Source organism: Stylophora pistillata, chromosome 12 (assembly GCF_964205215.1).
Source record: "Stylophora pistillata chromosome 12, jaStyPist1.2, whole genome shotgun sequence".
Lineage (NCBI taxonomy): Eukaryota > Metazoa > Cnidaria > Anthozoa > Scleractinia > Pocilloporidae > Stylophora > Stylophora pistillata.
Genome location: NC_142530.1, coordinates 15,165,176 through 15,189,445, shown reverse-complemented (window position 1 = coordinate 15,189,445; position 24,270 = coordinate 15,165,176). Strand labels below are relative to the sequence as shown.

The following is a 24,270-nucleotide window of genomic DNA, read 5'->3' as shown; positions in this document are numbered from 1 at the left end:
TTGAAAAAGCCAGCTTCTCGGTCGAGAAATCCACCATCAGCGAAAGATGTGGAGAAACGTAACTGCGAAGAAACTGCAAGCGCCTTGTTTTCATGTCCTGAGGAAGGGTGTAGTAAAGTCTACTGCTCTAACCACTACCTTGTCAGCCATCTTGACTTCGGCAAGCACCAGTACAAACTTCATCGGGAAACGCAGCACGATCACAATAGACGGCAATGGGCGGCGAAATGCTCCTCTCTGAAAGTAAAAATACCAGAGACCGACAAGACCTCCAGTACTTCTACCGCCAACAGCTTCAACAGTGTGCCTGGTGGCTGGGCCCTCAAGGCAAGGAAGTGCAGCAGGTTTACAGAACAGGTGAAGAACTTCCTTCTCGAGCTATTTCTCGTTGGTGAGGAGACTGGGCGCAAGGTGACCCCGCCTAATGCTTCAAGACGAATACGCACACTAAATCGGGAGGGTACTAACCAACACTTATTCGATAGAGAGGAGCTCAGCAGATTGCAAGCTATTTTTCTAGACTGGCGATCTTAAAGAAAACAGGAAAATTGCCACAGGACAGCGACATCAACGTTGGTGACCAAGATTTAGAGCCCCTGGAAAGAGAGATTCGACGATATAATCTCCGCCATAGGGTGAAACATCAGTTAACTCTGTGAATACGCTTTATAGTACAGAATCGCGAACCCTCGCATGCGGGGTTTTCTGGTAGGGGGTGTCTTTAGTCTGGTCCTTCAACCCATCTGCCTTTTAGTGCAGAGGTCCCCCCTTTTCATTAAAAAAGCCTGCGGTGTGGTAAGGCTGGATTGGAGGTGACATTAGGGAGAGGCGTACCGGTAACAGACCAGAAAATAGCGTTTTCCTACTAGACTTTTGGAAAGGGTTTCGCAAGGTGCGAAATTTGCAAGAGGGTATCGCACTTCATACATCCCTCATACAACACACCTAGTCGGCATATTTCGGACAATATCGACGAAAACCTTCCCAAACAAGTGAATATGTGTGAAATGCAGACTTTCGTGTTCTCGATTTGACGTCACATTACCCGCTAGAGCCATTCCTCTTTAAACTCGGTCGTGGTGCAAGACGGCGGACGATTTTCCGCATTTTGACAGGGCACAGAAAATTAAAGATTTGAGCAAATCAAAAAAATTTTGCACAGAAATACCCCAAAAAAATAAGCTTATTTCGTTAAGCGAAAAAAACAATTTTGGGTTTAGGTGCACTTTAATGTACAATACTGTAATACGTTCACGATAAGGCACTTTAATTTACAACAAGGGGAACAGTTCACTGATGTAGTGATGTAAGAGCGTAAAGCGGTATAATTTCATATTAACAACAGCAACGTTTCCTCAAATTGATATTTAAAAGTCTTTGTAGTTTTCGTCGATTATCATTAATAAAAACGTCTTTGTTCCAATTAAATGACACTGAGATACAAAACGCAGCGGTGCGTCATGCAGCACAATCGAAGCAGTTTAGCTTTCCTCATCTGAGTCAGTGAAGAACTCGATCCCCTCTATATCAGCTGATTCACCCATGTGGTAGTCTGGTAAGCCATCGATATTTATTTCACTGTCCCTGCTACCGGAAATGGTTAGTGAAATTCCATATTTCACAAATGAGCGAATAACTGTGTCTTTCAGCCGGTGCGAGGTCTCTTGCCATACCGTACCCACCCGTTTCGTGAAAAGCACACGCCGATCCCCAGCAGTAACTTTTCCCGTCATAAAGTGCTCTGGACTTGCGGACAAGTGTACCGTGGCTAGTCTGTCGACACTTTTCTTAAATTCCGCATTAAATGTAACATCGAGTGGCTGAACCTTGTTCGTTACGCCCGGAGGTACAATCCCCAATGTCGTCTGACACTCTTGCGTCAGAATGGTCTTTACCCTCTCTGTTGTTTGAGCTCTATGCGCATCATAGATAAGAAGTCTATGGCGTGGTTGACCAAACATTTTTGGCTTCTTCCACATATTTCTGAGCCAAAAGACCATCATTTCCTCGTTGCAACACGCGTTCTCTTGGAGCTGGAGCACGACTCTTGGATCATACTGCCTCTTTTCTTGGTCTGGAATTCGTTGTCCTGTGCCCCTAAAGATCAGCAAGGGTTTGATACGAGGCTTGCCATCGGCGAACATGGTCAATTGCACGGTACACTGTCTCTTATCATGGCCTTCACTTATCGTCCGGGTCCATACTGACTTTTCTCCTCTCTCTGCATAAGTAGCTCCTTTGGTGTTGAAGCAGAATTGCAGAGATGTTTGATCCATATTAGCTATATTGCGTAATTCCCAGGGACCTACAATGCCTTCTTGGACACCCTCCAGCTCAGTTGCTTTAACTGTTGCCATTCTTCTGAGATATCTGTGAAATTGTTGGATAGATGTACGTAGTGTTTCAGACTGTTTCCGTGCAGCATTTGTTGGGCGCCGCGAGCTGATATCATAGCGTGACTTAAAGCGATCAAACCAGTAGTTTGACATTTTGAATTCCACTCTTGAATGCAGCTCTGCCGTTAACTGTTTGCATTGACTTCGGAATCACCATTCCTTAACCTTGACACCTTTCCCACGAAGTTCCTGGAATTCCTGAAATAATATCTTCTCCACGTCAGGAAAAGCTGCATGCCGACCAGCTCCTGCCGTTTTCGATTTGTACTTTGAATTTCTAAGTTTCTGTTCTTGGTTGATCCATGGATTATACGTGCTAGCTTTCACTTCGAACTTATAGCGAGCTTTAAACTCTCTAGCGGCCTTTGCCTTGTTCTTATATTCCTTCCAAAGATCTATGAACTCTGGCCTTTGTTCCCTTGTCCATTGATTTCTCTTGTCGGGGACCTGGATATCAGTACCTTTGCTGCTACTGTTCGTCGTTGTCTCAAGGGCCCTGAAGACTGCGCCAGTTGAACTTTGCTCATTTTCTGTGTTTAACTGAACTGGCACGGTATCGTTGGAAGCCTCCATATCCTCCAACACTACTGATTCATCATCGGTCTCAACATGACAGCCGGTAATGGCGGTATTGTTACATTGGTTACAAATTCCAACCTTAATCATGGGCTTATATTCTGGCTCATCTTCAGTATTCTGAATTTCGGGAGCACACAAGACACAAACGGTTGTCTCACATCGTATGCATTGATATTTTGTTGCCTTTCCACATAGGCAAACTTTCTCCCTATTTTCACCGAGGAAAGACGAAAAATCCATGCCACGTAAAAACATGATCAAATGTCTGTCATTTTAGCGGACGTCTTGGGAAAACTTTCGTAGGTTGAAAAGGTCACGTCAGTAGGTTGTGATTGGTAGATTTCGATCCATTCATTTGTCAACACAATTCTAGCGGACATCTCGGCAAATAGATGTAATCAACAGAAGGTAACTTTCATGGGTTCAAAAGGTCACGTCCAGAGGTTGTGATTGGTCGATTTCGATCCATTCATTCCGTATATCAACACAACAATATACAGAGAAAAGACCCTCGCATCAGTATTAGGAACGTGTACTGTTCAAGTGAAAATTGATCACCAATTGCTGCTATTTACCGCCGATTATGCACAATTTCTTGACTTAACAAGGGAGATCACTGCTATCGGTCTAATCCACGAATTAATGAAGTGTGCAAATGTATTCCCGAGCCTTCTAACGCATATTCACAAAACGACATAGTGGTGAAGATGAAAAACACAAACTGCGGCGAACAAGATGTCACTACAGTTTGACACGTGCCTGATAGTCTAGCGGAGGTCCTGTACAAGCCATTGGTGAAAAAGGAAATCAAGATGACTTGCCGTGTATCTGGCCAAAGCAGGAGTGCGCCTGAAGGTGTATGGGTTCAAGGAGGAGGCATTGAGATTACCTGCGTTTATGAAATTGACGTCAAGAAAGGACTTAGAAGTCTAAGAAAATAACCAAGAGACAAACTAATACAACTGATCCCGACCACTGACAATTCAATCTAAGAAGACATCCGGAACCCACCCATGTCGCAGTTAAAACATGAAATTGGATAGACGAATTTTATCTACTTTGTTTATTGGTGTTGATATTGATTTACGGTATTTTATTACAGTATTGCTGTCGGAATTTATCATTGTTACCTTTTTATGAAACACAATCTATACATGTGGAATGCAAACAAAATATTGTTCTTTTTTAATTTTATGTTGTTCGTTTAAATTTCGGAAAAAAAAAGAAAAACTCACGCCAGCTCTATTTGTAAACGATTTCTGTTCCCCGAAAGTAACGACCCCCCTAAAGTTACGACCCCCAAAGGCTGCTAATTCCAAAAGTACCGAGGGTCGCTACTATCGGAACTCTATGGTATGTCCTTGAATAATAAAGTTGCGGCTAAGGGTAAAATATGCAGTTTTTGTGTGGCTTATACAAATTGTGTACCATATTGCGGCATGATCTGATTTATTTTTTTGTCCATGAGAGTAGAGCGCCCGTCACGTGGTTCAATGTCGTGGTCGTTAGCGTGGTCTCGAGTAATTTTGTATTCATGGGTGATATACGTTGTCGAAGATCGATTTTTACCTAGTTATTCGTTCATCTTTGTTGCTTAGGTTTCACACACCGGCTTTCCTACACTCGGCTTGTCTTCTAACAGCGGATTACAACAAGGAGTCTTTTAATTACTTACATTGAAACAAGTTGTTGGACAATAACATAAAACGTGGAATGAAGTAGTGTTTTGGTTTACCCAATTTATGTACTGCTAGAATTCACGTGACAAAGCGGTGCGATCACGTTCCACGTAAGTCATATACGGAACGTTTTTTATCCTGAATTTCTGTTCATGTCACATGTTCAGTAAAAAAAATTACTTAACCAGTACATGCTTTAATACAATTTTTAGCCAGTGAGTGAAAATAGGACTCTTTGTTGCCATTTGAAAATCAAACGCTGTTGTTGTCTAGAAGTTCAAATTATATGACGGCCTCTTCATAAGAAATTACGTCTAAAGACTGACCTAAAAGTGCGGTTTGTCGTTAATATGAAAACCTTGGTGCTGAATGTCTATTATGATTGCTCCAAACTTTTAGGAATACATTGACACTCAGGAACAAAGTGAGTTCGCTTTTATTAAAATACGAATAGGAGCCTAGAAGTTAAATTTTATAACTGAAATGTGATTAGTATTATGTTTTCCAAATAATTTCTGCAAGTATTCAGACCTTAACATTTCATGACTTCCTGTAAGCTTGGCAGCCTCCTAAATTCTCTTCATAATGGTTCAGATAAGCATTGATATTTAAACTTGGTAGCGATACATGTGTATTAGGCCTTTATTTGGTAGACTACAACTCCTTTACAGTTACTTGTTTGGTTTTGGTTAATTCATCAAAATACTGATATACATGAAAGATTACACTCTTGATTGGCTGAAAACAGCTAGGTGCCTTTTTCATGTATCGCTAGTGGAAAACTCAAGTACAAATGTAAACTATAAGGCTCAGCAACAATAGATCACACAAGAAACCAATCAGATTTACCCAAAGTAGGTTGTGCCGATTGATACACACTGTAGCTGACCAAAATAAACAAAAGCTTGGATATTTTTATGCGTATTGATAAACATTAACAAAATTGCATCCCAAAGTAAGATTTCAGCTGAAGAAAAGTTTTGATAGCATGTGAAGTTGATCATTTACATGATGATGTAAAGTTCACTTATTCATTTCATGTCTCCACGTAGCTTGAATTTGGGAAACACTCTGGCATGAAATTACAATTTCAATAATAGGCCAACATAAAAAACTCTGTTATGTTTAAGATATTTCTCTGATTACTGTTCCTGAAATCTATTATGGTAACACTCTATCTCTATTGAACTTTCCGTTGAATAAAACCTCCGGGTCAAATTGTAAATCATGTAGGATGAAAAATTATTAGCAAAGTTAATGTAATGGTACTTCAGAGTACTACTCAACATATGCATATGATTCCTTAAGATATTGCATGTGTTCTGATCTTGTTATGCACCTATCTTTTTTACCTAAATTCTTCCTTAGGTGTTCCTTTCCTTCTTTCTGTGTTATTTATTGAGCATACAGTCAAACCCAAATACAGTAGTTAGAGTAAATGTTTGCTCCCAACCAACTGAAAATAGAACTTTGTGCTCTAGTGGAAAATAGAACCTACGCTTGGCATTGTGTTACTTTACATATACCGGATATGTATTGTCCAAAATTAGTCACATATTCAAACCAAATCAAGCTCCCAATGGCTTCTAGTGCAGATTACATCTTTTCCTGAATGTCCCAGCCCTTCTGCAGAGCTTTGTCCCTGTGTGCTTGCACGCAAAATGCCAAAAATATTCATATAAAGTGCTTCCCTAGAGTAAATTTCAATCACTTGCCTTGGAAAAGACAATTAACCTACAAACTTCAGAACTCAATTCCACTTCGTTATGTAAACAAAATCATGAGTGAATCTATCAGGCCAGTATGGGAGATGATGCTGACGTTTTTTTTTAAGTTCCTAAAATATCTCAAGTTACAGGTGCAACCTTTGTTGTCAAAATAAGACATTCATAACAAAGTTTGACCATTAAAATGAACTTGAAAATGAACATTTAAGGACTATTATATGATAGTTATCTTGTTTTATTGATGAAAAGGAACAATATTGAAAACCGTAGTCAGATGTTAGCTCTTCTAAAAGAAACTCATTAAGACACCAGACACTAAAAAGCAGCTCAATTTCGTTAGCCACACATGTACGCATTGCAGACCTATTTTTATTTTAGAACGGTGCCCGCTACTGCTACTGCGAACTCGAGCTGCGCATCACGCCATGGTCGCGCGTGCTCGCGCGTGCTCGCGCGTGGGTGGAAAAAATCGTCTCCCGCAATGATCACGCGTGAGACCAGCCGTGGTGAAAGGGATATTTACTTCCATTATTAGCGGGTCAAGTAGATTTGATTAAGCCGCCTTTAGTTTAGACCGAAAAAGAAACTTTGATGGACATTTTGTCCCCCTATTAAATAAGAGGAAAGTGAGACAAATATTTTACCCATTCATTCCCGAGTGTTTCGCTTGCCTATGAAAGCGTCTTTTCCCAAAAACAAGCTCTGATGAAAGTACATCATTAAAATAACTTATTTTCAGAGAAAAAAATCGAGAGATGCATATCAAATCTTTCAGAGATCGCTGAATTTCTACGCCTGGAAACTGTAAATGAGAAGCAAAACAAAAATGAACAAGAAATATCTCGACACAAACTGCTTTATTCAAAACATATCTTGATGGACTATCAGAAACAAAAAACCCAAGAACTTCTAACGTATACGAAACCCTCCCAATAGATCACTAGATTATTCTCCATGCTTAGATCGTTATTAAGTAATACTTGAGTCCACGGCCAGAAAATTGCTTGGCGTTAAGTTGAAAATTTTTTAAGGCTGTACGTTTTCATACAAAATCTTTAATTAAGCATCACTTTACGTAAGGACATATTGTCGCTGGGCCTCACTTGAATAAAGGTTCGATTTCCCTTTAGAGCAATAATTCACATCGCTTCGGAGAATCGGAATGTCATTGACTCGAAAGCATATTCTGTCGCTTCTAAGATATCCATTCTTTTCCCAACAGTGTATTACGGCGAGAGCTCATTCAGTTTTCATTTTAAGCTCCATAAGGTCGAACGAGTCGGAAAGCAACGGAAAATCCGACTTAAAAATTTTGATCATTTGTTGAGATCGCGCTAGTAGTACTTAGTGGGGAAAGTGTCCCTCACGTGAGAGAAACGCGTTACGTGGGTGTCGATGTGTTAACTTAAAGGAGAGATGTTAGAACAGTGTGATGACAAATTTAAAAATAACGAAACAATTTACAAATAGCATAAATTCGTTGTCGATTTACTTTGTAAGATCTTCTTCGATAGGATGTAAATGCATTTGAAACAACGGAAGCATGCAATGATTAATTTTAGCCATCGCTAGTCCTGTTTGAAATCTCATTCAAAAGTATAATCCAAAGGCAACTAGATCCTCGTGAGCAAAACTGTTAACACCTCTGATAAACAAAAAAAAACATTGATTTTGATTTACCACACCTTTTGATTTAAAAATTGTGCAAATAAATAAATTTTTGGAAACACGATCATGGCGCTTTTAAACTTTGAATAATAACTATGATAATTATAGTCATGATATCGATAGCAACGATGATGACAAGGAGTTTTGCGGAGTGTTTCCAATTTATAACATTAAACAATTTGAAATCAACGAGAATGGAACAGATGGTTAATGAATACAGCTCACATTCGTCATTTAGTTGAATGAACTCATTCTCAGGCCGTCTGCAACACCTGTGAACTCATTTGAAAAGAAAAAGAAGACGAAACAAACATTCGAAAGAACAAAGAATAGGCATAATACCCAAAAGTCAAAGTTCTTCTTTCGAAATCGAGTTTCCCTCCCTATTTGGTTGAAATCTACTTTAGTAAGAGGGAAATGAGGAGGACTCAAAAACCTGAAACGAATACAAGTATTGGGTAACTGTACGTATAATGTTTTATCAATTGATAATATATTCACTTCGTAATCCATATATGATGTAGAGCATTTTATTGCGGCTTACATTTAAGTTTTTTTTGCAGAAGGATTTCTTTGTCATCTAAATACTAACAGGGTGACTTTACTCCACAGGGTCTTTCATATCGCATCGCGTCACAAGGCAAGTCATATCAAATGTTGACTTCGCACCTTGCAAAAAGAATTTTGTTTTAGAACGTGTCCAAAATTGTATGAAGGAAAAATGGGATCTGAATTGTAAGATGCAATCGGATGCTTGCTTCTACAGGGTCCGCTTTAAAAATTTAAAGCCCCGAGTGGATGATTGGAAGTTTGAGAAGGAACATCTTTGAAACACTTATCCAATCGGCTATGATTTCATTTGTCCTTTACCAACACCTTGAAATGAAACTGAAGGCCAAAACGTTGTTAAATTTCATTGTAAACGTTTGATTTGTTAGTTTCCCTTTCTCTATCATATAATCATGATAATAATAATAATAATTATAATAATAATAGGTCTTTATTGTTTTTAAGCAAAAATACATGCTAAAACAAGAAAATTTACATAAAAATAATTACAAGGCTATCAACATTACATAATATAAAACATTACATTAGATAGCTACTCTATATTTAAAAAAGAGCCTATTAAAAAAACCATTTTTTAAACGCTGGGTGTTAACCCTAGGGAGTTGACTACTAGGAACTCGGAGACGCGCTGAGCTTTCTCTCGTTTTAGGGACAGAAGGGTACAGAGGGTGACCAGGCATACTGGAGATCTTTTTGAATCTTGAATAGTGAGCGATCAACCTCTTCTAATACATTATATATATATATCAATTTGGTTCGAAATATATTTGCGTTTAAAGCAGCGCTGTGGAAAATTCTGGACCGTTGTTAATTCAGGTATTGAGGAAGCGTATATGGATAGACCATACGTTAGTTTAGGTAAAACAATTGGTCTAAAAACGTAATCTACATCTGGTTGTTGATATCCCTCTTTGCGCAAACTTCTTATCACATAAAGACACTTATTGGCCTCTTGCAGCTTATCCTTAATATGCTCATTAAACCTGTGAATACTCTGTAAAGTAACCCCTAACACTTTTAAACAAGAAACTTGCGTGATATTGTTTACAGGGTCTACATCACGAGCAACCTTCTTACAAAGTATTAGTTCATTACATTTTTTGGGATTACATGCCATGGCATTATCTTGGGTCCAACTGAGAAACTGATTGACAACCTCTTGAGAATGATCTATTTCATTTTTACATACTTTGACTAGTAAGGTAGTGTCGTCAGCATATTTAACTATGCTGGTAAAGTCACTATCACTAATAGCTAAATCGTTGATAAAAAAATTGAAAAGATGAGGCCCACTGACATCACCCTGGGTTGTTCCTTTGTTCACATTATGCAATTTGTAGATAAAACCCTTAAATATTAGTCTTTGTTTCCTATCCATTAGAAAACTTAAGTATCAGTTGGCAAGATAAGGATTGAGATGAATAGCCTTTAGCTTTTCCCTACTAACAATTGCTGTACATTATCGAAGGCTTTCGAAAAATCCATCGCAAAAAGCCTAACATAATTACAATCCTTATCATCAAGTGCCCTTAAGTAATTATGCTGTATCTGAATCGAGGCGTCTGTAAGGATGAAGCCCTCCCTTTAGGCATATTTTGTGAAGGTCAGATTTTCCTCAAAAACTTTCTTACTGTAATGATGGTATACAGTTCTTTCAAAACAGCGTGCTATAACTGGAGTCACATTAATTCCCCGAAAATCCAAATATTGAACAGGAGTGTCTACCTTTGGGACGGGTTGATGTTAGCTTCTTTCCAAGCTGTCGGCCAAGTGTAAGAGGACAGAGACTTGTTCCACAAAGCAGTCACCACAGGAGCGAGACTTGTGCAATTGTCCCTCAAAACCCGAAAAGGCAACCCATCAGGGCTAGTAGCGGTTTTTTTAATCTTTGATAATGCCATCATCGCTTCAAATTCGTGGAGCTTTGGGGGTGTGTGTGTCTCGGGGTTTACCCTGAGAGGCACTGGTTTGACATAGTTCTCATCGTTATATACGTCCCCAAAATGATCATTAAGACCAGCAAGAAATTCCTTTTCTAAATATAGCTGAGGTTTCTCTTTCCTTAGGGTGATTTTGTCCACTCTCCTCCACCAGTGCAAACTCCCCTGTGCTCCATTCCTGCCCAAGTTTTTTCGATTTTCACCAATCAACTTGAAGACCTTCGATGACAAGTCCCCCACTTTTTGAATATGGCCCTTATCAGCAGCTCTTTTCTTTTTCCTTAGAAGATATTTAATTAGTGGAGTAATCCAGTAGGGGTCACGTGAAGACATCACAACTCTCCTCACCGGGAAACACTTATCCATAAGATTGCGCAGTTCCCTGTTTAATATGCTAGTTGCCACTTCAACATCTGGAGCACTGATCACAAGTGTCCAATCAAAAAAATTCTAACTCTGAGGTAAATTTGATCTTGTGATGCTCTCTAAAATCCCTAAAACAGCATTTAGATCGAAATGGTTTAATTCTATTCCCCGGAGGAAGTATTACGCCCCAGTGGTCAGTTTTTATAAGCGCTTCAAAGCGTAAAGGGTCGTTGGACAGCTCAGGGTGGTTTGTGAGGCAGTTATCCAAGATGGGAGACCCTCTAGTGGCGAGATTCACCATAGGCACTAGTCCAGATGAAGTGGAAAGACAGTCCAGATCTAGCCGCTTCAGATCACCTCCACAGAGTACTACACCATTTGGATACATGTCTAAGAATGTATCACAACGATCAATGATGGTATCAATAAGATCGCCTTCATCATACTGAAAACTTGGGGGATGCTATAATCCAGTGATAAGTATATGATGTCCAGACAGAAATAGTAATTCCACACTCAGCCTCTCGAAGGAGCGTTCACGATTAACATCCAAGACCTTTAAGTTTTCCCGCACATATACTGCAACTCCACCTTTCTTTCGCTTATCAGTTCCGGCCCAATCTCTGCCCCTTCTATATATTGTATACCCTTCGATAGCAACAATACTGTCAGGTTTCTGTCTTTAAAGATGCGTTTCTGAAATAACACCAACGTCAATTTCCCACGATCGAAAATCTACCGTCAGAGCTGCAGATGCTCGTACTCTATTCTTTATCTTCTCGAGACTACAGGTATTACGGAATAGGCTCTTAGGAACCGGAAATAATCTCGTAGAAGATGATGCTATATAAACACACGCTAAATTTTTCCAGTCAACACCGCCTTGATACCTCTTACAAGAGCTGGCAGTATCAGGACGCTCACAGACAGTATTGTTTACACGAGCAGTGGGACTCTCTGTTGATGAAGTTAGAGTTATAAAATTTCGCCGTTTATGCCCATTGAATTTCCTGAAACGAACCAGCCTGCCAGCTCTTAGTCTTTCCTTCCTTAAGATGTTACAGTCCCTCAAATCTTGGGACTGGTGTATACCAGCGCATTGCTTGAAGATCTTAATTGCAACAACTTCTCACGAGAGTATGCGATCAATGGAGTGCGTCCTTCACTGCCAATATGCAAATTGGCGCCCGGTTCGTTGCCAATATGTAAATTCAAGCCTGGCTCGTTGTTGCAAATGTCCGAAAAGTTAAAGTCTTGAGGAAATGTAGGACCTGGATTCTTAGGAATATCGTGGAAAACAGTAATATCTAGAAGGGGGTCGTGTCCAGGAATAGCAAGGCATGTAGAGCCCCACTTAGACATCTTGCAAAAGGCTCTGTTCGTTCGCCAGAATCTTTTGTTAACTTGACTTGGATTCCTCCCGACTCCGTAAAAAGTCCAATAAATCAACCCTGTACCTTAATTCGAAGCCATTTGAGATGTCGGTATGGCTCGTGGTTTTCCTAGACGAATAATAATTCTTCTTATGCGGAACAACTGAGCTAATAATAAGCAAAAAATAGAAAACCCTATGCCTCCTAAATTAAGCGTGGCAGCCATAACACTGGCTCGCCCCTCCTCCCCCCAAATAAAGAACTAAAAAAAAAATATAAAAACTGCCACAGACTGATTGCTGATTTTATTACAAGTTGAACAAACGTCCTTAATATATCTTTAATTGCATGCTCATTTAGCAATATTGTTACTCGATCATTTTGTTCTTTTTCCAACGGTTATGAAATCTGAGTGTCACATACTTAAGTTGAACTTTGTTGTATTGAGGCAAGTTTTCTAGAGACGAGTATGATTATAGAACATCGTTGTAGCTAGCTTGTGAGTGAAATAATCTCCATTTCAGAAGTATTCAAATAAAGATTTTAGTCGTGTTATCTTTTCGAGGTTCCTTGCTAGACCTTAACACTCGGGTTGATCACTTTTCTTTGAATACTGAATTAATTATCTTTGGCATTTTCCCCTTATATCCACCCGTATATTAGTCACAATGTAAGTTAAATTTCTTAAAATTCTGGGAGCTAATATGCAACGTTGCAGGGATATTTTGTGAGGGATCGCTTAGAATGTCTTCCTTTTGCTATTTTAAAGCCAAGAAACTTAGATGGGGGAAGGAACGAAATTTTCATCGAGGAGTGGGGGATACTCCGATGTCACGCTCGTCTCCCTTAGATTATGTGGTGCGCCAAATGAGTCTGTTCGGGTTGTGTCAGTATGTTTTTGGGGTTCACTTTCCTCAGGAGCTTAGAAACCGGAAAGCAATACATATCATTGTCCTAAACCAGATGAGCCCATGACATATCAGCGGCAGCTTGTATGAGGATCCGTAGGTTACAACGTGACTTTCGCTTATTCTTGACGAAGCGTATTTAGTGTACTCATATGTTGGGAAGTTCGCGTAGTGCGTTTGAGCCAGTTTCTGGCAGATTTCAACAGAAAAACAGGTCCTTTGCTCGAGTTTAATGATATTTTGATCAATGGCGCTGTTAACGAAATGTTTGGCCGGTTCCTGACTTGTCGACCTGGTTTCGGTCGATTTGATTGATTGGCAACACCTCTTGGAAATCCTATACACCATTGATCTGAACCTCATAGCTGCCTAGTGAGCAGAAGAACAATGACATTAGAATACTCGGGAAAGACAAGTATTAATTTTATTTGCATTTGTGTTTAACTCATATGTACAGAGATTTCTGAAGAAGTACTTAGTCAGAAATTTATCATATGATAAGCCTTCAAACTTGTATTAAATAAATTGATGTACATATTTCACAATTTTAAGATGACTGTGTAATGACAGTCCACCCACTGTCAATATTTGAATGTTCAGCCTGAGCTTCCTCCTAAATGTTAAGTATTTCAATTTGAACTTGAAGATTATAACCTATGAATTATATTGTGGGTCTATAAGTATCATCCACGAAATTCTCACAGGCAATTTTCATCATGACATTAAAGCACTACAAACTCAAGAACAAGGGAAAATGAGTTACGCAGACAACAACTGACGGAGAAATTCATCGTTTTTCAGGATGAGATTAATTTTGAAATACAAATCATTGAGACCATTGCCGCCAGTTGTGTGGTTACTACTGATGATCAAACTTGACTGTCTAGAGAATACATTGGTGTGGTTGGAATCTTCTACAATAATATTTATTAGTATATTGAAGTTTAAGCTCTAAAATGAACCCCTTAAATTCTGATTGATATAACACAATGAAAAGGATTTTTGGATACAATTTTAATAGCATTGCAATTGTGTTATTGTTGCAATAATTGTTGCAAGACATTTGACCTCCTAATCTATATTTTTGTTCTTTACATGACTAGCTGTACAGTGTATGTAGGTTTACTTTTGTAGCAGGCAAGCTTCTACACTTGTTGCATCGCCATTTCCGATTAGTACGTATTGATTGCCCATGCTAAAATTGCCACACATGTTGGCTGATACCAGCATTTACACTGGCAACACTTCAGATGGTGCCCGTCTTGATGTTCTTGGGAAAGGAACCATATTATGTGAGTCCAGGCAGTTGATGTAATGTTTGGGCTTGTTATCTTGGTCAAATGACTGCACTGTGAGGTCTAAGCCATGGCATAAATCTGTAGCGAATGCCAGTTCAAACGACCCACAGACATTTTAATTTGTTTGCTTTTGCACTCTTTCATGAGAAAAAGTGACTGTAGAACCAGTATACAATAGCATGCGACATGAATGATCAATGGCAACTGTGTTTACATTTTGATATAAGCTGTCATACACCTTGACAGTTTCAGGACTAGTAGCTATTGTGCTCAGGCAAACCCAGTGTGAGCCAGTGTTTATGTTCTGTACAAACTCACTAATGGCTGGAGTGACTAATGCATCCACAATAGCTGGGTCCTGTAGACCATCTACAATAGGGAGTTTTTGTTTTAGGAGGATCTGACCAGCATGTATCTCAGAATCACACAGGCATGTTGTCTTGTTTGAAGTGTGATCCTTTAAATTTTCATACAGTATCAGGGTTGAGGTTGGGTCTCCAGGGTCCTGAAGATGCAACCTTGACTTTGGATCAGGAGAGCTCTCATCAGTAACTAAGACATGAATCTGTTGGTTGTATTCTTTTGTAGTTTTAGATGATAGGCTAGTAGAAGTTGAGAAGTTGTATCTTTCATTGAATCATCACATGTACCTGAGTTCATAGAGATTGTTGTACTTTTCAGTAAGTGTGTGGCATTTTCTTTGATGAAGGGATGGATATTTTGTTCAGCAGAGGTCTCCTTATTAATGGCCATAGCCTTCAGGGTGTCACTCTTTTTCTCAGGGTCCTGTGGATGCAAACATGACTTTGGATCGGGACAGTTATCCTCAGTTACTGAGACAGGAATTTGCTGGTCGCATTCTTTGGTAGTAGATGATATGGTTGTGGAAGTTTTTCTGTTTTAATGAATTATGAATGGATTATTGGCAGGAATATGACTGATATTGAAACTTGTTTTTCTGATACTGTGGTAGAGTGGCGGGTTGCTTTAGCTGGCAAGGTAACTGAATAGGATGACTGTTTTTTTTCTTTTAAGTCCCAATTAGAGAGGCAAATGGGCATACTCCCTTTTTTCGGCTTTGACGATTTGTTGCAAGTAGACACTTTTTCGGTTAAGCCACGATGTTTTTCTTTGGCTGGGTAACCTCCATGAAGATACCATTCTCTGATGGCACAAGGGGAAAGAAGTTTGCCAGTGCCTTCTGAAAGTCATGCTTAAGTGATTCTAGGGCTCTTCCTTCGGATCATGTGTACTAAAGGCACCCGCGGTCGAGTGTCGATCGCTGGTATCGATCGACACTCGACCAACATATCGATCGGGTGTGGTCGACACTCGACCCACATGTTGGGCGAGTGTCGATCGACAGTCGCTCTATCCATAGGTCGATCGACACATGGTCGACACTCGATAGACCTGGGTCGATAGTTGTTCGAGTGGCGAACGACTCATGTGTCGGCCAGCAGCATCCTTATCGCGAAGGCTAGTCGGCCGATAGACTGTCGACTCTCGGCCGATAGATTGTCGACTTTCGGCCGATACTCTACCGACGCTCGGCTGACTTTAACTAGTGTTCAAACTTTATACCTTTTTAATTTTATAGTTAATTATTGTATCTCTTAGCCTTACAAATCTCGTCTTTCCGGTCCGTTTTATAAGTTACGGATCCTTTTTTTCCTCCTTATGGCCTTGCAATAAGGGAAAGAAAGATTGAACGGGTACAGGAAAGCGCACCACGCGCAATATATAAATCTAAGACGGAAACGTACGAAGATCTTCTCGTTCGTGCTAGACTGCCGACTCTAAACAACAGGCGGCTACAAGATATCGCCATTCTGATGTACAAGGTTAAAAACGATCTTGTCCCAAGCTGTCAATTACGATTATTCAATTTTAGCAATTCTCAGTATTCCCTTAGAAACTGCGACTTTGAAATACCTCGTTTTAATACCATAGGCTACGGAAAGCATACAATAAGATACCAGGGCCCATATATCTGGTCAAAACTTAGTAAGGCATTAAGGATGTCACCCACCCTCGCGACATTTAATAATATAATAATATTTATTGATTTGTATTGCGCAAATATCATTCGAGAGTAAAAAATTTTCATCTGCGCATTACATTGACTCAACAAAGTCCTGAAATCCTAAACATATTCCAAGTAACAAAAAGTCTTATTTACAATAATTAATTAATCCTTAAATTCCTCTATACAAATCCTTCTTTATGAAAAGAATAAAAACAATAAATTAGCTAGGAAACGTCTCCTGGAATAAATGAGTTTTAAGAGCCTTCTTGAAAGCATTAACTGAAGATATATTTCTAATAAAAAGGGGAAGATTGTTCCATAAGTTAGGGGCAGCCACATAAAAAGATCGATCACCAAGCGTGGAAATAGACTTACATGGTGGAATGTTAAAAGCTAATGTCAACAAGCATCAGACAAACAGAGGCAAGTCATCCAAAATTTGCTTTCACTCCTGCTTGCATATTTTGTAGCCCAATATGTCCTAATAGTTGGTGGTGTAATTTTTTTGTGAAAGTATATTTTAGTTTTCGAGAAATAATTTTTTTTAGTTCGACCCCTCAAATATGCAAAATTTCACCGTGAATGTCACGCAAGTTGTCACCTCGTGTAACGAATATACTTGACCTCCGGTATTTCTGACAACATAATCCTTTGTTTTATCATCTAAACTAAATTCCCTGTTATTATTGAAGCTGGCAAAGAAATTCTTTTTTTTTTTCGGTGAATATTTTTGTCCAACATACTCTTTCTATGTCGAAAAGTAGCATCAAGACAAAGAAAGTGTTAATAATGACCGATATGACAGAATCTACTGAGCTTCTAGCTTTTAAAAGACAAAAGGACGGTTATAAAATTGCTGTAAAAATTTCCCTGTGTATTCGTGTTGTTCTAACGTGAGACGAACTCAAAGTCGGGCACAATTTACTTGCTAGCGACTATGAAATATACATGATGCCTACTTGTCGCCACCGTTTACTGGCATGAATTACCACAGTTTGCGAAAAAAATCTAACATAACACTCTTACCATGGTTATCTAGGATTTTAATAGCTGTTTCGATGATCACGTTATGCTTTACCACATCCTAGCCAAAGCTGAGTTCCAGTTTATATATCTTCTTCATTTTATTTTATCAATTGCATGACAAGCGTGACATAAATTCAAAGATGGATCAACCTCCGAAATATGAAGAAATTGTTTTTTTTCCTCCTTGCATCATATCTAGAAAAACCTTCCAGGAATTTCTGTATTCAGAGAACTAAAATGTCCAGATTCCTCAATGACTCCTTTACCGGCATAAGTCAGAGACTGTTTACAAAAGTCAATTTGATTGACAAGCTACATACTAATTTAGCGTGTTATCTGTTTTACAAGCATCTCATCTTACATGCTAACATGGAGCTTTGCTGTTCATCTAATAAATCGTTCGCTGGTGGAACTTGTGGGTTTAGTTAACGAGAAGACCGAAGTTGTAAATCTCAAGTCGTTTCCTTGCGTATTTGTAAAAATGGCATTTCAAGCCACTTGCGGAGTTATAAGTTTTTAGATCCGGAAAATGAAGTTCACCTGATTTTGTCGCGAGCCGGCATCTTCAAGACGCCAAAAGATATCGATGATTTCACAATTGGCCCCACTCATAGATCAAAACGCGGGGTTGGGTGGAGTCGTGATTTCAATAGTAGATGTAGAGTGCCAAAGGAAGTGTCCGGCCATGGTGAAGGCAGGGTTACGTCGATTCCAAAAGACGATAGGGGAATTGGCAAGCGTGTTTCACGGATAATACTCAAGGTATCTGGAAAATTTATACAACCTGGCTCCGGTAAGTAGGCTACTTACCACCGTGTGCAAAATTAGTTTCCTTAATAATTTGACATTTAATAGAGAGGGTGTTCTAGTTTGGAGAGCGTACAACATTAAACCTGGCAAATGGCTACTTCGGAGTGACCTTGACATTCCTACTTATTACCAGTTGCCCACGCTTGACAAAGCCACACCCACACACTGTTCTATTGTATCATTCACTGACGTTACCGTAAGATGACGAGTTTCAGCTAAAAACAAATCACCTAGTGATCAGATAACTGATACGCCAGAGGAAACAGATTCCGACTCAGAGGAGCAGAGCTTGTTCTTTTGTAAAGAAGAGGGCTGTATTAAGTCGTACCAAAGACTTTCATCCCTTCAGAACCACCTCGATTGCGGTAAACACCAATATGTTCTAGATCGTGAAACCCTTTACGACAAGGCTATGTTAAAATATGCAGCTCAACTTAAAGAAGGTGCACGGACTAATGTCCCTTATGTCTCTGATAAAGCTGGTAACCTTGAATGAGATGAACCCTCATTAAAAATGGGATGGGCCCGTAAAAGTTCCAGACATTACAAGTGACTCTCCAAAATACAGAAAGACTACTTGCTTGACATTTATAACGCTGGTAATCAAACTGGTCACAAGGTGGATCCTGTATCTGTGTCGAAATCCATGCGAAAGGCAAGACTCCCAAGTAGCGAAGCAATTTTTCAAGTAGACGAATACCTGAAATCTCAGCAAATAGCAAGCTTCTTTTCGCGGGAGACAGCAAAAAAAAAGGGCATTCACGATGTCGAAACTGAAACCCAGAAAGACCAACAGGCTGTGGAAAGAGAAAAGGTCCTGCAAGATCTTCAGAAGGACGTCGGCAGAGGCGTACGGGCACTTTGGGGCGGACACCCTTGGGGGGCGGGGACTTCCTTGCCCGAAAAAAACACGCAATGCCCGAAAGGGTAAGGGTTGAAATCGGGATGCAAACGGAAATGTTCACCATCTTCCCTTCTAATGAAACTGCTATCATTGAAAGCTGTCAATAACTGGTAGTTACCAGCTGGGTGACATCAGCTCAGTATTATGTGATACTTTAATACTGAGATTTACGGATAGAATCGATCGAATAGAATAAACGAATTTCTTAATGAAATTTGTGTAGTATTTACTTTTCGCCTTGTTGTCCTTGACAGCCGCTTGACCTTTAGTCACCTAATTGTTTACGTCTTCTTGAACCTTTCAAGTCCACCGACTTAACAACGAATCGAACGAACTTCAACGAGGAAACCTAAACCTTCATATGAACTCGTCAAAATATTTTCCCGCTCTCCGCGAAATTGGCGCGAAAATTAGGTATGAACTGCAGCAGATGTTACCGAAACAATACATTTTACATTTTAAAAGATATTATTTAAATTTCGAAATCTCTAAAGACACCACCTTCGGGCATCTAATTACCTGGAAAGTAATTAACTAGTAACTTTATTCGCGACTTTTGGAAATCACGCCAACGGCATTATTTTATAATGTTTTCTCCCAAATGTCATTGCCCTAATCAAGAGCGTTTTGCCCGAAAAATTACATAATTTCCGCAACGGAGGGTGCTGCAGCCCCCCACCCTCCCTCCCCCAGCTCGTACGCCTATGGACGTCGGGGATTAAGCACAAGAGACCATATATTATGCTAATTAAATATTTGGTGGAGAGGTGTTCCTGTAAATCCTGAGTCTTGTTTTATTTGTACATAATTGTTTCGATGGCATTACAATGCAAAGAGTACTAACAGATAGTGCAAAGTAGTTAAGGTACCGCGTTTACATGCGAGATAATTTAGCCTGTAAAAACAAGTATGATGTCCTTCTCTGTCTTTTACTCTGCAGATATGAGTGTCGTATAGCGTTTACATTATTCAGGTACAAATGGTCGTCCAGAATAAATGTTTCTTTGTGAAATGAAAACCCCAATAAACTTATTAAAACATTACTCGTTTCGAATAAATTTTAACCTTGCCTAATTGGTATCATATGGCAACCGGGATGAACTCGTTCTAGAACAAAACTCATTCCGATATCACGTAACATTTTATTCCCAGAGCATCACGCTTTGCTCTCCTGTCTGTACACTATAAATTTCAATAGCGTTGAAGCAACAACCCGCTTTTAACTGCTTCGCTGCCAATGAAATAACGATCAGTGACCACAAAAAGCACACATTCTGATATTTTCAATTCAACATAAACAAAAATCTTTATACAGGGTAAGTATTCATTTGTGTCGGTATCAATTATTGCGTGACAAGCTTACAATATAAATGGGGGAGGGGAGAATACAAAGCAAAACCTGGGCTTCTGCTGGAAAAAGTAATACCTAGACGTAATATGATAATCGAAACAGCTAATAAAATCATAATTAAACAAGGTAAGAATGTTATGTCAGATTTTTTTAAACAAATTTTAGTGATTTATGCCAGTAGACGATGGCGACAAGTAGGCTTGCCATGTATATTTCATGGTCGCTAGTAAGTACGTTTTGCCCGACTTTAAGTTCGTCTCAAGATAGAACAAGATAGAACAACACAAATACACAAAGAAAATTTTACGGTAACTTCATAACCATCCTTTTTTCTTTTAAGAAAACTTTCATCCTTTTTTCTTTTTTTCTTTGCTTGTTCAAGGCCTGGGGCCTCGTCTTCATACAAAAGCATCGCAAAAAAAGTGTAAAATGTTTATTTCTCTATGTCAAGCTAAATATAACATTACAAATTGGTACTTCTACCATACATAGTGACATCATTTATCTTTACTTTGATGGATCCAATTTTACCTGAGAGTGAATGTGAACACACCAATAGATTATTTATCTTCTTACAGTTTCAGTCATTTTTGCTCTAGGGTAAAACAGGGAAAACGTTTGTCTAAATTCCTCCAAAAGTGCACCGATTCTAGAACTGAAACTTCGCACTTAATTGGTTATAATATTCTAATTTTTAAATAAGTAAAAATCTCTGCGGGCCGACCTCTACTTTTCATAGTGGCAATTCGCGAAAGAAGCTCAAAAATCAGGTACTGCATAAATTGGCAATGTTTACATCTAATACGTTTCAGACAAATGAAAAGTGCAGGACTTTGAAAGAATGTTATCTTCTGAGCAATATCTTGAAGAGAAATCCCGCTTCTAGCTTTAATATTTAGAAAAATTGATCAACCTTCATTGAGGACTACTCAACGTAACTACAAATATGTACGTTAAATCTTGTGCATATCATCCACATTCCGACTACTGTACCTTCTTTCATGAAAATTTGAGCAATCCGCATCCTCTGACGATACACCGTTACACTTGTCCGTCATTTGAAACATGTTAAAGTTGGCTGATCCACATGGAACTATCGTAACACCGGCCATTTGTCATAAACATTTACGTTATCACGATGGCGTGATAACGTACATTTCTCCATGAAGTCTCCATCAGGTCGCTCCAAAGAAGACGAGAAAGGGACATTTTTCGATATTTCAGCAGATTTCTACGCATTTTGAAGTAAAAACAACCAAAGAAAGAAAGGAAAACCTTTATTGAACGTTTCTAATAAACACTGAGAGTGAAAGAATAAATCGCAACATGTCAGCGGTAGTAATACATGTAAAACCCAGTTACCACAATAGCAAATTTGTACGACTTAATGCATCTCCTTACAAAGAGCAGGTTTGGGCAGTTGTCATTTCCAGGTGACAGGAACTGAGATATTTCGAGTCATCTAAAAACGGGAATATATATAATGACATCATATGTGACTATCACGGTCTGTATATTGTGAGATTTAACGCCACTATTGCAGTCCGTATGATTATATTATAGATTGAATAGTACCTAAAAATTTTTAATAGGGAAAATATATATATATATATATATATATATATATATTATGAGATTTAACGCAACTATTGCGCTCCGTATGATTATATTATAGATTGAATAGTACCTAAGTTTTTTAATAGAGAAAAAAAATATATATATATATAAAACGATGAATTACCTCTGAAGTCTTGAGCCAGTTTGCTAATTATATATATATAAGTTTGCCAATTATATATATAAGTGGAATAAACAGAAGAAGAAGCAAACTTTTCTCTTGTGGTCTTTTATACGTGTACGTTTCGCCCATTCGGGCTTCCTCAGCACTAAATACTGATCAATAAGAAGTAAGATTTACAAGCAATGAAAGAGTCTTAAATACGTGGAATAAAAATGTTTTACATCAAATCCCACAAGAGTGGTATAATGCTAAGAATAATTAAAATTAAAATTTACCCGCTGGAATGTAACAATAAAATAATGAAATGCGGCAATGAGGTGGTGTTAATTATACCGAATCCTTTTCCTAGAATTGAACTCACACCTTTCAGTGAGACCGTGTGGTTTGAGGGTACATAGTTGGGCACACCAAAATTGAACGCCTCCCTAGTAAGCAGACGATCATCCATGCTACTATTGCTAGGTAGATTACATTTTTGGATTTGCAGCCAACTGTCTGCGTGATGGGATACTTCTTGCCTGTGCTAGTGAAACAATTCGTTTCCTTCAAATAATTTTGACCAAGATCGCATTTGGATTTGCACTTAAAGCAACCTCGCTGATTATCTGGGGCGCGATGTTGTTGACGAGGCTTACTGCTCAAGATTTCTTTTATGTTTTTAGTTCTACGAAAAGCTGGAATGATAGACCCTACCGGAAAAATGTTTTTAAGAAATGGTGAATCATAAATGAGATACTTGTGCTTATTGATAATTTTTCCAATGCTGGGTAGGCGGGGGTTAAAATCAAGCACCAGTGGAAAGATTTGTTTGGACTTCTTGGGTTGAGGATGGAGCAATGTTTTTCTAGGGATGGGCTGGGCTCCTTTAAATTGTTGTGAAACCAAACTGGGGTTAGAACTTCGGTTATGTAAATAACCCTGATACTCAGAGGAGCGTTTATCAAACGCCTCATCGCTGGAACAATTCCTTCGAGGTCTGGTCGCAACTCCATACGGAATGGCCCTGGTGACATGAGCAGAATGTGCACTATTCCGTAGCAAGTACATATGGTTATCCGTGGGTTAAGAGTAACTATCTGTCTGAATAACCTGTTCAGCAAATTAAGAGTAAGGTCTAATACGTTCAGTGAATTAGGAGATTAAACTAAAGTAACTTTAATGGTGGGATACAGAGAATTGATAAAGATGGTGAATTCATTAAGTTTGGGATGCCCTTGGGACCAGAGATAAAAAATTTCGTCGCTGTACCTCCACCACAGGTTGGGTTTCATTTCCCCTAACTTGGCTTTTTTATCATAATTCCCATGGCTAGATCAGCGAAACTACACGCGTTCTTAGGGCCCATGGCAGTAGAATGGATTTGACCCATACTTTAACAGATTTCGAATTTTTAATTATTGAACAGTTTCGTAACTCTAACGCTAGCAATAATAGCATGGATGATCGTCTGCTTACCAGGGAGGCGTTTCATTTTGGTGTGCCCAACTATGTACACTCAAACCACACGGTCTCACTAAAAGGTGTGAGTTCAATTCTAGGAAAAGGATTCGGTATAATTAACACCACCTCATCACCGGATTTCATTATTTTATTGTTACATTCCAGCGGGTAAATTTTAATTTTAATTATTCTTAGCATTATACCACTTTTCTGGGATTTGATGTAAAACATTTTTATTCCACGTATTGAAGACTCTTTCATTGCTTGTAAATCTTACTTCTTATTGATATTTAGTGCTGAGGAAGCCCGAATGGGCGAAACGTACACGTATTAAAGGCCACAAGAGAAAAGTTTGCTTCTTCTTCTGTTTATTCCACTTATCGTCATTTAAGAAGGAAGCATCCTGTATCCTTTGGATCCTTTTCTCGGTGGAATCATCGTTGGTTAGCCTACATCGTTCACACT

General features: G+C 38.9%; 2 pseudogenes across 1 annotated transcript in view; one reads left to right on the top strand and one right to left on the bottom strand.

Moving 5' to 3' along the window:
- The window catches only part of LOC148718943 (uncharacterized), a 279,110-nt pseudogene that overhangs the window by 102,981 nt on the left and 151,859 nt on the right, over positions 1–24,270 (top strand). The gene's annotated exons all lie outside the window — the stretch shown is intronic.
- Positions 22,732–23,734, bottom strand: LOC148718954 (uncharacterized; annotated as a pseudogene).